This window comes from Anser cygnoides, chromosome 4 (genome assembly GCF_040182565.1).
Source record: "Anser cygnoides isolate HZ-2024a breed goose chromosome 4, Taihu_goose_T2T_genome, whole genome shotgun sequence".
In the NCBI taxonomy this organism is placed as follows: Eukaryota; Metazoa; Chordata; class Aves; order Anseriformes; family Anatidae; genus Anser; species Anser cygnoides.
In genome coordinates this window covers 39,119,635-39,133,259 of record NC_089876.1, presented here as the reverse complement: position 1 = coordinate 39,133,259, position 13,625 = coordinate 39,119,635, and the positions used below count along the sequence as shown (strand labels likewise).

Sequence of the window (13,625 nt, the reverse complement as noted above, 5' to 3'; positions counted from 1 at the left end):
ATGAAAAATGCAGTATAGATATATCATTATAATCCATTAATGCCTATCATTAATAATCATAATAAAGTTTACTACTTGAAGTTATGTAAAATAATATTGTATTTGATACATCATCACGAAGATTTAGGACCAAACTATTTCAGATAACTATTCTTACCAGCAGGAGCATTAAGCTTCTTTGATACCTTGTAAAGTAACAGCCTTCAAGGAATTACAGTTCTGCCTTGTCCCTACTGAGGGAAACAAATATATACTCCTGCCTGTCCTACAAACACTTATTCAAGTATAATCCATGAATAATGCACAAAACATACTAAGTATGTAAACCCCATTCTTATGGTCTCGTCCTTTGAAAATAGCATCTGAAGAGGATGTATCTTCACTTCTCTACTTCTAAAGTTTCACCAACACAGCAGCCCCTGCAGTTCTCTATGCGAAGGTAACATGTTTTTCATGTGGGTTACACAGACCTTGGTGCCCACGTTCTCTGCTTTTGCAAAGTGATTGCTTATAGTGCCAGATTAGAGAACGAAAAAAGATACTGGACACTAAATTTCTTTAGTGAAGGTACGAATGAGAAGTTGCTAAGCCTCAGAAAAATAAATACTAGTGACCTTGTCCCAGTGAACCATCTGCATTCACCAAGAAATATTGCTAAGACTTCTAGGGGCCTCAGCAACAGTTAGTGAAGAAGTGCATGAATGGATGACCTATCAACAAGATTTTTTTTTTTTTCCCTCCTCTATATGTACTTAATCATGATGCTTGCTTAATGCCCATCCCTCAATGCTCCTGAATATTCCTGGATCAGCCACATGTGGTAGACCAGGATTATAGAGAGATAGCAATAATAAACCATTTTGTTAGACGAAGAAGCAAATGGATGTATCCAGCAACACATAACACAAGATACTGATTTGATTGCAACTCTCAAAAGGGAGAAAATCTTATCATTAGCGGTTTTGTTGGGTTGATGTTGACTCCAACCACAACTTTCAGAAAAAAACAAGTGTTCCGACCCATCAAGGATAGTAGCAATACCTTAGGGATAAATGAAAGATTGGGCAACAGTACAGTGTGCCAAATTTCACTCATTTTTTCATATAGAAGTGGAAAATACAAATTAAGGAATATTTTGTGTACCTTCAAAAAAGGGGATGTGGGATTTGAAAATGCATTATGAGTGGTGTAATTTTCTGTGGGACAAGTGGCAATGTCATCTGAGATACAGCTGGCATGATCTGACCCTTGGGCAGGATCGGATCACATTTCCATTGTCCTTGGTAATACAGTATACACAGTGTTCAAGTACATATTTTAGAGTAGTAATTACTACTTTGATTATCTAATAAGAATGCTTCCTGTAGTCTTCAAAGAAAGTAAAGCTATTGAAACTGTTTAATTCAATGAACTGGATTTAACCTGATCTCATTCAAGTGACACTGTTTGCAGATGATTAAGTACTCTGGGAAAAAAATAAACATGATTTGCATAAGAAAAGGAAATCTAAGATGCTTCCAAAGTTCAGAAACTGGATTTGATTCATAGAACTTTTGAGGCAAGAAGAGACTATCTAATCTGACCTGTTGTATGACTAATACAAGATGTGATCTGTATGCAGATCCTTTTTCTGATTCAACAAGCTTATATTCAGACGTGCCTTTAGACATGTAAACTTTAACTATGTTGAATTCCTAAGTCTGAAAAAATGTATCTTGAATTTCCAAAGGGAATGTTATTTCTAGGAGATTCTGGCATTACTATTAGTCATTTTGGATAGAAATCCTGCAATATAAACTTCTGGTAATTTTGTCTGCTTTTCTGTCACAGGCTACAGATGTATCAGTAGTAAAGATGAAAAAAAAAAGCAAATTATTCTTTCAAATGTTTCCAGACATCATAATTCCTGTAAATTCTTTCATACTGCATCTAACAGTGAAACTACTTTCTAAAATGAAACTCCACTACTTGAGTATGACTATAATAATTTAGTTCCTAATGTATTTTCAGACCTCATTCAGGCCCTTCAGTCTGACAATGCCACATCTTGATGTCCAACGTTAAATGACAATAACTTCACATTATTTAGCTTTCTACTGCTGCACAATGTAAGAGGTTATAGGCTGTTTCCTCGAACAAATGGCTTTTTTCAAATCTGATATAATTTCACTGTCATCATTTTTAGACATTAGCCTTACATTCTCCAGGAGTGGGATGTCTAACCACCAGAAAAAGACAGACACGAATCATTACTAATAGGACAAAGATTTTTGTTTGCAACTGTATCTGATTTTGTCTTGTCATTGCAACAAGACACGCCACTTTTCTCTTACCACCTTCATTCACTTCTACTTTTTCCTCTAAACTGGTAGTTTCTGCTTGCTAGTGCGTGGTTTTGTTTTGCCTCGGGAGAACAGCAACAAAAAGGCAAAACCAAAATCTTGTAAAGTATCATTACTCTTGCTCCTATTGTGATACGTTAGTGCCCAACTGAAACAAAGCAACAACTACCTCTCTTCCAATATCTCATCTTTCAGATATTTAAAAAGGAATATATTTCAGACCTTAGACATTATCTGGATACTGCTGGTAGCACTGCCATGCAACAATCCACTACCAGAGACATAGCACTATTTCAGCTCTTTTGAATCCAATCAACGGATATGCCCAACAGCACAGTTTCCCTAGGGACAGGATTTTCACTAATGAGCAGATACATTGGTGTGATGCTGCGTCCCTTTTTTTCTGGGCCTCTGTTGCAGAGAACACAAGAAAAAATGGACAGATCTGTGATATCCTTAAGTCCCAGCAATTCCTATTTGCCAATAAGCAGCACTAGGGCAATAAGCTTTAATTTTCTCTAAATTGTGAAGCAAATCAGACTGGTCAATGGCCAATTTTAGAACAAGAGGAGTGTGACAGTAGCTAAAAGCTAGCTGGTTCCACCATAGTACGTTGCACTGTGCTAAACCTGCACTGTGCTAAATCGGAAGACTTGGTGTGCAGCTATAAAAGTGAACCAAATGTTTTAAAGTTTCCACTAAGACATAATACATAAGAAAAAAAAATCAGTATTAACTAAACAGAAAGACCCCCAAGCTCTATTAGAAGGTTAAATGCAACTGATACATTCTAATAATTTAAAATGTTATCTACGGTGCTTCTGACTTTTAGACATTATTTGTCTATGGTTTTAGGAGGTTAGGAGTAAAAAGATACCAAAATTAACTCTAATTCACTGTGGAAAGTCTTGCTGGAAGATGAGTGGGTGAGAAACAATTGACTTATTACAGAGCTTGAAAGAGGGAAAGCTTGTCATTATTACTAGGTTGCCAAAGTTTGTGGACTCACCAGTGTCTACAGGCAATCAATTCTGATCCAATTTAAACCAAATTCATTTCAATATAAAGTTATTTCTTCCTCATATAAACTAAATAAACAAAATCTTGAACTAAATTAGCAAAAGTGTTCATATAGGAAGTCACAGTTTTAACCAAATAAAGTCTGAAATTATTATCAACAAAAGCAATGCAGCCCATGTGAAATCAAGCAATAACAGTACGCTGATGAATAGTGATATTCAATGCTGTATAGGCAGAGACTTATTTGATCAGCCTGCATTCGATCTAATGTATTTTCAAATATGTGATAGAAGACCTAAATGCTACCCCTTTCTTCTCTGAAGCAGGTTTGCAAAACTCATTGACATTGATAAGGACAGCAGTAGGCCTTTGCTATTGATTACTTCTGCCTATACATGTCCACAGGCAAGCTCCCAGTAACCTAATGCAAACCTGGCTTCTGAGACTAACTGGCTAAATAATGGATGAACTGTGACACACACACAGTGTTTATCCACAGTGATACCTCTGAAATTTCATCTGTAACTGAATTAGGCTGTTAAAGTCTAATTGCATTAGGGGTGACTATTGCTTATTGGGCTGAATTCTTACAAAGGTTGTCAATCCAGTCCTCGCTCTCCTGCTCTGGATTTCATCATATATCAAGGCTTGCAACCTCCAGGAAATCAACACAGATGATGGAATGGCGCAGTATTGTCCTCTCATTACCGAATTTCCATCCCAGATGGCTTGGCAGTAACACGTCTCTGGGTCCTGCTGTCAGATAGGAGCTTCATTTGAATTACTTCCATTCCAGGCTCCTGGACACCTTCCTGACCTTCTTGCCTACACATAATGTCTTCTCCAGACTTATGTTCTCACTATACTTCACCCCACTGAAGCATAATGGGGACAGCTGTCTTCACCATTAATGCGACAGGATGAACAGATGCAGGTGAAAGAGCCACTTGCTGTATGACTAGTAGTCTAAGTTCAAAACAGAGACACAGAAATTACAGTATGCTCCAATATGTGGTAGATGCTCACAGCAGTTACTTCTCATGCCCTTAGGTCTTTGTGAGTAAATCTACATTAGAGTGCATCAAGCCAATTGTTCTCATTGCTAAGCATGACTTTCTTGGTGCTTTAATTAATTCACCCACAGCATGAGCACCACTGTGTTTGAAGCACACTCATTCTTGAAGAGCTTGGGCAGATAATTACTATCATGAAATAAAGACTAATGGACTGATAGAAAAAGCGGATTAGAAAAATGCAGGAAAACAGAGGTACAATTTTAGCGAGACCAGCACATTTAGCTTGAACTCCTTCTGGCAGAAGCAATCCCTACAAAAAAGGGTGTGTGTGTGTGTGCATTTTATATATACACATATATATAAATAAAATTATCTTCATTTCCCTCAGTCTCCCAAAGGCTTTCTGGGTTGAAAATATCTCTTTTTAGTTTTAAGTTTCACCTGGAGTTGTATTTCAAAAATGCCTAGTCATATTTTTATTTGTTGGCTTAAAAACACTTGGGGCAGAAGGAAAAAGAAAAAACATAGTTTTCATTTGCCTTTGTTCTTGAAAAGTTGGTTTATGTACTCCATGCAGCAAGATGAAAACGAAAAAAAAGGAAAAATTAAATCACAGCAATAAAATATGTAGGCATTTCTCTGACTTGCCCAATAAATGTGTTATTCCAGATAAATGGGAAATGTGTACAGCCTGTTAGAATACTTCTTAAATATGAATGGTTTTTGTTTGTTTTTCCCCCTTCTCTCTGAAATCTTCTATAGCAGGACACAGCCTTCATACTAGTTTTTTGAGACATATCTGCAAGCCTTTTGCTTCTCTGAATTTCAGTTTTTTTCTGAAGTCAGGCCACAGGAATGCAAGTTTTCTTGTGATGCTTTTTTCATACGTTAGGAATGTGATCACACTTGTAATTCATACAACTAGTATGTTTTGGGGTGCACTTTTCAAATAGAAAGATAAGGTTAATACAGCACTGCATTTACAAAAAAAAAAAAAGTCCATTCATACACTTAGCACAAAAGTTGTTGGTTGAAGCCAAACAGAAATTTATGCACATTCAGTTAAAGATTTTAGTCAAAACTTTAATGCAGAACAAAGCTACTCATAAAAACTGAAAAAGTCAAAATAAACCTGAATTAGATAAATAATAGAGACCATTATCAAGAAACACAACCATAAGATATATTAACATTTTAACTCACAGCATTATTTCAGTCAAATCTCTGTATTTAGACTCAACAGTAGAAAGCTGTGAAAAAAACAAATGACACCTTTGATCTCAGATTCAGATCAAGCACTTGCATGCTGTACATCTTAAACATCTAGTAACTATCAAACATCTAACAAAAATGTAACTAATATCTAACATCTAATATAAACATCTAAACATATAACTGACAGACATCTAATAGCAATATAACTATAGGTAATAACTATCAAAATATTCAAAAGGTATCATCTACTTATTCTATGACTACCTGATGTTTTCCACTTTGTACAGAAAAATATTTACTGAATGTATGACAAGCTGATTGCAGGCCAGCTACTGGGATCTCATCTGGAATGTGCTAATTGGAAGGGAATGTGTATACAAGTGTCCCAAAACCCAGATGATTGCCCTGATCAGCAGGCTATGTAATTAGGGCTCTATTTCTGGGTTTTCATAATAATTTGGAACTTAGTGGTGCAGTGTTCTCTCCAATAAAGAACAAAAATTAATGTGGAAAATATTATATTACATGTGGAATTCTTGTTTTCCAGCCAAATCTATCTACATTTGCTTTACTGTTGTTAGCAAAACCTTTACTTCCCTTGAAAAACACTCCTCCTTCACTTTGAAGCAGTTAGGGTAACATTTTCACACTCAGCAATATCCTATATAAATCCAGAAATTAACTGGAGAATGAAAAAGAAAAGAGAAAGAGAGAGAGAGGAGAGAAGAGAGAGGAGAGAGAAGAGACACAAACAAACCAAAGCTATTGTGAGGTTTTTAAGGCACATCTCATAGAAGAAAATCCATACAAAAGGGAATAAACAAACCTTTCAGTGTAGTGGATCCTTAAAAGGTTTGCCACCTCTGTTTCACATTGACAAACTCATATGGGTCTCTTTCCTGTGTTCAGTGCTACAGCAAAATCCCAAATAAATTTCTAATTTAAGGAAGAGCTAGTGTCGGCTGCCAATCAACACAAGTTCTGCTTTACCATCTATCCAATTTATTCTCTAATAGAGCCACAGCTGTAGTTTTCCTGCTTGCTTTATTTTGTATGATGCTGTTGCAACTTGGTTTTACGCACTTCTTTACAATCCTCTCTAAAGCTGTTGCAGTCTGTTCACATACTGCAGAGCACACATGCAATACCATGGGTTCTGTTGGTGTTCCAGAGCTATTTGTTACTGTCATCATTTCAACGCTCTGTGCTGTTACTCCAGGCTGCCAAGTATTGTTTTTCATGTGCATAAATTTTATGCACAAAGACACCTTCCATTTTTATTTAATAAAATGACTATAATAATAATACCTTACATTTATATAATCCCCTTTCATCCAAGGGTCTAAAAATACTTTATGAACATTTTAAACTTGGATATAATGCTACAGATTGTTCTACATGCCACTGAAAAACAACTATTTTTAGCATGCAACATATCTGCTTAACAGCGCAGAGCAGCACTGCACCATTTTGAACGTCTGTATGACTACGTCTGTTAGACAAAACAGCACCACAATCATCCAAGTGCAGAAGCACAGAAGGGTGACATTAGGAGGGAACAATATGGATCAATTTGCTGCTCATATGGGTAAATTTAAAGGGAAGTCAGAGGCACTGACTTGACAAACAAGAAAAACCATCCAAGGTCTGTGGAAGAAGCAGATGAGTTGCTTAGCAAAATAAAAGAAAAAAAAAGTTAAAACCATTTTTCTATTCATTTCTATTCACTTCCATGGTCAAACTAACCTAACAGTTTAGGGTAAGCATACCGCTTCCTACTTTCACATAACCAGGCTCATCCCTTAGACATACTTTGATTTAGACGTTGAATCAATTCAACAATGACACAACCCGGGTATCACTATTTCTCAAGAAGTTCTGTAGTCAAGACCAGAAAGTGAAATGATAAGAGAAGAGAAGACGTCATATTATTTCCACAACAGATATTAAAACTCCATGCAGTAAAGTCAAGATTGTCTATGCTCCTCATCATCTACAGTTATAATATGAGCTATTTCTTGTGAGTGTCTGTGGTTCAAAGAAAGGACTCTGATTGCTACCTGTACAGTGCCACACTGTGCCCTTGAAGACGAAATGGGAAAGCAGCAATACTTTGTAAGTTTAATCGTAAAATTAATTTATGATGCTTAATACCTAAACTCCTCTCAACCTAACAAGTAGAGAAAAAAAGAGGTACTTTTCTAAATGTGTGTCCAAAAAGAACGCTCAGAGTTCTATATATACATCAAGGGCATCACATGACACTAAGTTTGTCTGAATCTGTTTTTGTTGGAAAAGGCTGTTATAATATTGGCCCTGTTCTTATCTCTTGAAGACAGTAGCCCAAATTCTTCCCTGTTACACAAGTCCAATCTCACATTGATTTCAATGGGTTTCAGTGGAATAACTGAAAACATAATTTGGCCCCTAATCTCTGACTTTATCATATAACTAGTAAGTGCTTGGCTGAGATTAGATTTACAGATAGCCCAGGGGGATAATTCAAGGACTCAAGAACCTTTGCAGATGCCAAAGTCTTCTGCCTTTGGGGAAAACGCAAAACAAAACAAAGTACATTTATAACACTATACTCCTTGAATGAAAGAAAACTTCACTAACACGCTAAATAGTGTTTCTCACCCTCCTTCAGTAAGAAAAGTAAGAGGGAATATTTATGTTCTAGAAAATAACTCAGCATTTCCTTTTCTAATGTTTTATTTTAAAAATTTATATGCAATTATGCTTGACTGTGTTAATGAAGTGAATCCTTTTGATTTTTTTTTTTTTTACCCCTATGAATAATATAATTGAAAAGAGCAAGTACTTTCATATGCATTTGTCTACAATGGTTTTCTTTTGACTTCGAGTTAGTCGCCTAAATACCTGGGCCTAGCTTCTGTTACAAGCCACTCTGTGCTTCAAGTTAATCAATGAGATAAGTAATGAGACTTTTTGGAAGTTTGAGTTGTTGAGTACTAAAACACAAGGCAGACTCTTACAGCCCAGGGATCTTCAACATTTGCAGCGACTATAAATTTAAATTCTTTCTGATGATTGACGAGGTGGCTTATATAGTAGCTTTTTTTTTTCTCCACTTACCTGTCGTCTTTGTTGAACTGGACTCAGATTTTAAAGTTAACAAGACTCAATCCACAGGAGCAGAGGTCACTGAGTAGAAATTACTTAATTGGACTTCATAGCAATGCTGCTGCTTGCTGCTGACTTTGTGGAGACATGCATACCACTCTTAATACTTCTGGGAAAACAAACAAACAAACAAAAAAACAACCAAAGTCAAACACTTCTTAACTCTGAATTATTTAGTCATACACTACACTAGTTTATATTACTAAATACTATGAGGCCAGAAAACAACCTGTGATTTCTATTTAGCCTCAATGAACAGAATAAGAAAGAACATGGCTACATTTCCAGATTTTAGAATTATCTGCTGCAACTGCTAAGCTGAAAAACACATTCATGTAGTAAACCAACAAGGCCTTGCCCAAATAACCTAGAACCCTTAATGTAAAGGTAACTGGGAAATTAAATGCAGGTTCTTATTTTACAATCATTTTTCTAATAAAATTATATTTCAAGGCCAAAAGAAAGAGAAGACAATGAAAGCACAGGGTCAGTGAGATAAAATAGGTCCCAAGAGTAACAGATCACTCATGGCCACCCTTGCAAGCTTTTGTGTAGCGGTTATTAGTCTAAATTATATCCCTGGGGAAAAAAAATAAAAATAATAATCTACCCCAGACTTAGGTGGCAGTGGAAATGTACCTTATGAACAACATAATTGGAAGCTTTGATCCTGTAGAAGCCACAGCCCTGCTCATCTAACTGCTCTCCAGAGAAGGAAAGGACCAGGGCTCAAGGAAGAACCTGCCAGCAGAAGGCCTCATGCTCCCCCCACCTAATTCACCTCAGGCTATATACATCAGGCCTGATACACATTTAATTAGCAAGCAGCTGTGGCTGTTAGAAATGCTATGGACTAACTTGTTTGTTACTGCCCCTCTGCCAGAGGTTATCATCTTCTCAGGAGGATGTTTCAAAGCTGCTTTATAATTGAACAATTTAGTTTAAGCCCATCATCACTGGCAGCACAAGGTGGGCCCGCAGACTTTGCATTCAAGGTAATGCCCTGACTGCAGTGAAAACAGCAGCCCCCAGAGCAGTGACAAGATGACACTGGTAGAGTTTTCATGCACCATAAACACTGATGAAGCAAAAGTAAGTCAGCAACCTACAGATCCAGTAGTCTCTGTTGCCATCTGAGTTGTGCTATTGTAAGCCAAAAATGAAGACATACCACGTCCACCACTCTCCCTGCCACTCCCCTCTTCTCTTGACCCTTCCTTCTTTCTTCTCCAAGCTGAGATCTACACAGTTAGAACCAGCAATGGCTGTTAAATATCATGCAGAGGAGGGAATATTTCTGCATCACTCTTAATTTCCTCAGAAATCTCCTAGAAATGCAACAAAGATACCATCTACCCTATGTTAGGTCTTGATTCTTTTTTTTTTTTCCTCTGCTATGATTTCGAAAGTTTTCCCTAGCTAACTGGTTGAAAAGCATAATAAATCTACTTATTTTAAAATTGTGTGGTGCGGACTCTGAAAGCTATTACTAAAAAAACAACTTCCACAAAAATAAAGCCATTCCAACTTATCCCTGTATACAACATCAGACTTGCTGCACAATTACAGGGAACTATACTCTGCCAACACTGTTAAATTGAGGACCTCTCGTTTTCTGGCTCTGCTACTGTTGGACAGCTTAGGCTCCCACTGCTTTGCCTCCATCTGTGCTAACAACAGAATCCTTTTTGATTAAAATGTTGCTGAGTTATATTGTGAAAGCTCACTTGAACTGTGCACTTTCCTCACTTTGCAATGTTTCCCCCCATTTGGATGCAAGATATAAGCGTTTGATAGCTACACCTCTAGCCTGATGTATTTCAGTGAAAGGAAATGAACTAGGTCTTCTAGTTAACATGCAGTTTTTCAAGGAAGAGGAAACTTGAACTGTGGCATAGTGTGTACATGTATGTGCATATATGTTTTTGTTGTTGTTTATTGTTTTAGTAAGGTAGATTAGTTAACAAACAGGTCTGAAAGAATGTCTGGAAGAAATGCAAATAGGAAATATCCACACATGAGGAAAGAAAGAACTTTCTGAAATAAAATGAAGTCACACTGAAGATCTGCTTAAATGAGATGCAAAAGGACCAATAATCAAGTAGAAATTGAGGTTCAAAACATTGAAATGACTATGTTTCATGAAGAAATCTCAGGATACTTTGGTCTTCATACAAATCATACTTTAAAATAAATAAATAAATAAGGTAAGAAATCTATAACATAAATCAAGAGTTGTTTTCCTGGGTTCTCAGTGAGACTGGCCACTGCATGGTCATTTGACTTTTGAAGGGAAATATGCATTCTGCAAAGCCACATTTCACTATGTTTCACAGCAGGTAAAGAACAAAACAAAAAAAAAAAACACCAAAACAGCACCTTTATATCATAGCGCAGACTACAAGGTCTGTTTCCCAATTAAAGGAAGAAGGATAAAAATGTAACATATTGAAGTAGGGATTAATAAGGAAATTACCAAAGGAAATTAAGACAAATTAGTAATTAATTAGACTGTAATTAGGAGATAATTAAGTAAATTAAGGAATTCAGGATGCACATTTTATGTTCTACCTAAAACAATAGTTCTAGTTCAACATCTAATGTCATTAAACAGTTTTCTAATTCTCAGTGCCACATCTCAGTTTTTGAAGTGTCAAAGTTTGTATTTTCATGGTCGCCTTAAGTCTAAAAAAATATCTGTTTTAGGAAACAGTGGAATCAAAGGAAAAGTTTAATTGATTTTTTTTTGTTGTTGTTGTTTGTTTTTCAAAACTGTTGAAAGTTTTGGGAATAATGCACTTCCTGCACTGAAACAAGATCAAGTTTGAGTCCTGGCTCAAAGTCCCTTTTGTAAGTTGAACAATAATTTGATGTTTTTATCAATCTCACTGAAAGCAGAAAATACTAATGCATGAGATGGAGATAAACAACAAAAAACATAAACACATTAGGACTCCTGACATTTTCAAAGATCAGAACATGCTCACGCTTGAATTATATTTGGTGGACAGACTCAGACTAGTCCTTACTTTAACTAACCTGCCTCTACCCATACTTTCAGGAAGCGTTACTTAACAGGTTGACACAAAGTGTGTTAAGAAGGTTTCAAAGGTATTGCAAAAACAAAAGTACTTTTCTCTCTCACACTAATGCCCAAACATTTACTAATAAAAGAAGCAAGATGCTGTTTGTTTTCACTAGTCTCCAGAGTTTCAGTGCCACTCAGATCTTACATTTACTTCATATATGCATTATTTAGTACCATACAGTTCAACCCAGGCTCAGCTAAAACAGGCATTACATACAGTTCAGAGCTTGTGTGTATAACTTAATCACTCTTTTATATCAAGTTCTTACCCTTTTGTAAAATACAATCCTCTGTCCATAGAGGGGGGAAGTCTGTTTGTTACAACTGCATGACATTGTACTTCAGCTATTACAAAGCAATCCATTTTCCAACACGCTTAACAGGAGTAGACTTAGGATTCAAATTATTGGGCTTAAATTAGCCTCTCTGCCTATTATTCCCATCTGATATGAATTCTTCTTAGAATGAAGCTACAGAACTAAAGCCTGATTAAAAATGAAAAACGAGCATAAACTACTTTCTCTATGATAAAATACCTTTTTCTTCAAAGAGTTTAAACTTGCAATTATGTTTGAAGACTGATGTCAGATAACTGCTGAGCCTCTGTTCAGGCAGTGAGAAATATCTTTATATTCAATACGTATTGCATGGATCTGTAGACCAGCACCACGAAAATTTCTCTGTTGCTGATAAAGTAGTTTATGGGATGTTTTTTTGTGCAATCCTTAGAAAGGAGTACCCAGCAATTTTCATTAAGAAAGGGATGCAAACATTTTCCATTTGTGCTTTAATTTTGTTTCCTCTCTTTCATCAGAAGTCTGAAGTTGATCAGAATATATATGATGCATAAATATAAATAATCTTTTGTTTACATGGTATTAATTACCTTGCTGGAAAATGCACTTGTCAAATAAATCTATATAGGAAGCATGGGAGTCAGCTACTAGAACATGATCATCTTCTAAATAAATATAACTACATAGCAATAAATAGCAGCTGTATGCAGTAGAGTAGAATAGAAGGAGTAGAATAATATGTTCAATTGTAAATCACTGTGCATGGAAATTTAGGCAGGCATAATACAATTACCCAACGGAGGTCAAATGCAATTTCACAGGGTGAATAGCACACTATGACCATGTATCTGTTTAATTTTTTTTAATTTCAGAATGATCCAGCCATTATTTAACATTTGGAAATATCTTTCATTTTTCATATGCTATTCCAATGAACACAATTAATTTAGTAGACAATTGCAATTTGCATAATTTTCATGAGGAACACTTCACTTAATGTTTGGAGTTTTTCATTCTGATCCCCCCACTTCAACTAAAACGGAAAGGACCCAAAGTGAACAGAGAATATTAATCATAACACTTCACTGAGATCACCTGAAAACACTACCTATCATTATAACCTGAAATAGAAAAGTTTGCTGGTGAGACACAGTTCTACAAGATACAAATAACTGCAATATGGCATTATATTTATTTTTCTAATTAAAAATATATCTATGAGGAAAAATTCAGAGATCTGCTTTGCCTATAAGTCTTTCGATCATACATAAGAAAAAAAAATCAAAAAGTTCCAGTTTTTAGCTTTCAAATCCATACCAACGACCTCAGCAGGAGTTCTGCTTTGAAATCAGTCTCAAGTGGTCTCACAAAAACAAAGATCTTGCTCTTTAAGACCTCCTTCATGCTTCATAACTATTACTTACCACTTGTATGCTTCATTTTTATTTACTGATATTCAGAGTTTTACTTTTCTTCCTTTCCTTAGAAATTTTGATTCTGT

The 13,625-nt window shown here is 35.9% G+C and overlaps 1 long non-coding RNA gene across 1 annotated transcript in view; it reads right to left on the bottom strand.

Annotated features, from left to right (window-relative positions):
• LOC106040983 (uncharacterized) overlaps positions 1 to 10,488 on the bottom strand; it is a 272,553-nt gene extending 262,065 nt beyond the window's left edge. The window contains exons 1-2 of the long non-coding RNA XR_010831119.1: positions 9,380 to 10,488; positions 8,693 to 8,849 (exon numbers count right to left, since the gene is read on the bottom strand). This is a non-coding gene — a long non-coding RNA (uncharacterized lncRNA). The remainder of the gene's footprint in view (positions 1 to 8,692; positions 8,850 to 9,379) is intronic.
• Positions 10,489 to 13,625: the final 3,137 nt, after the last annotated feature.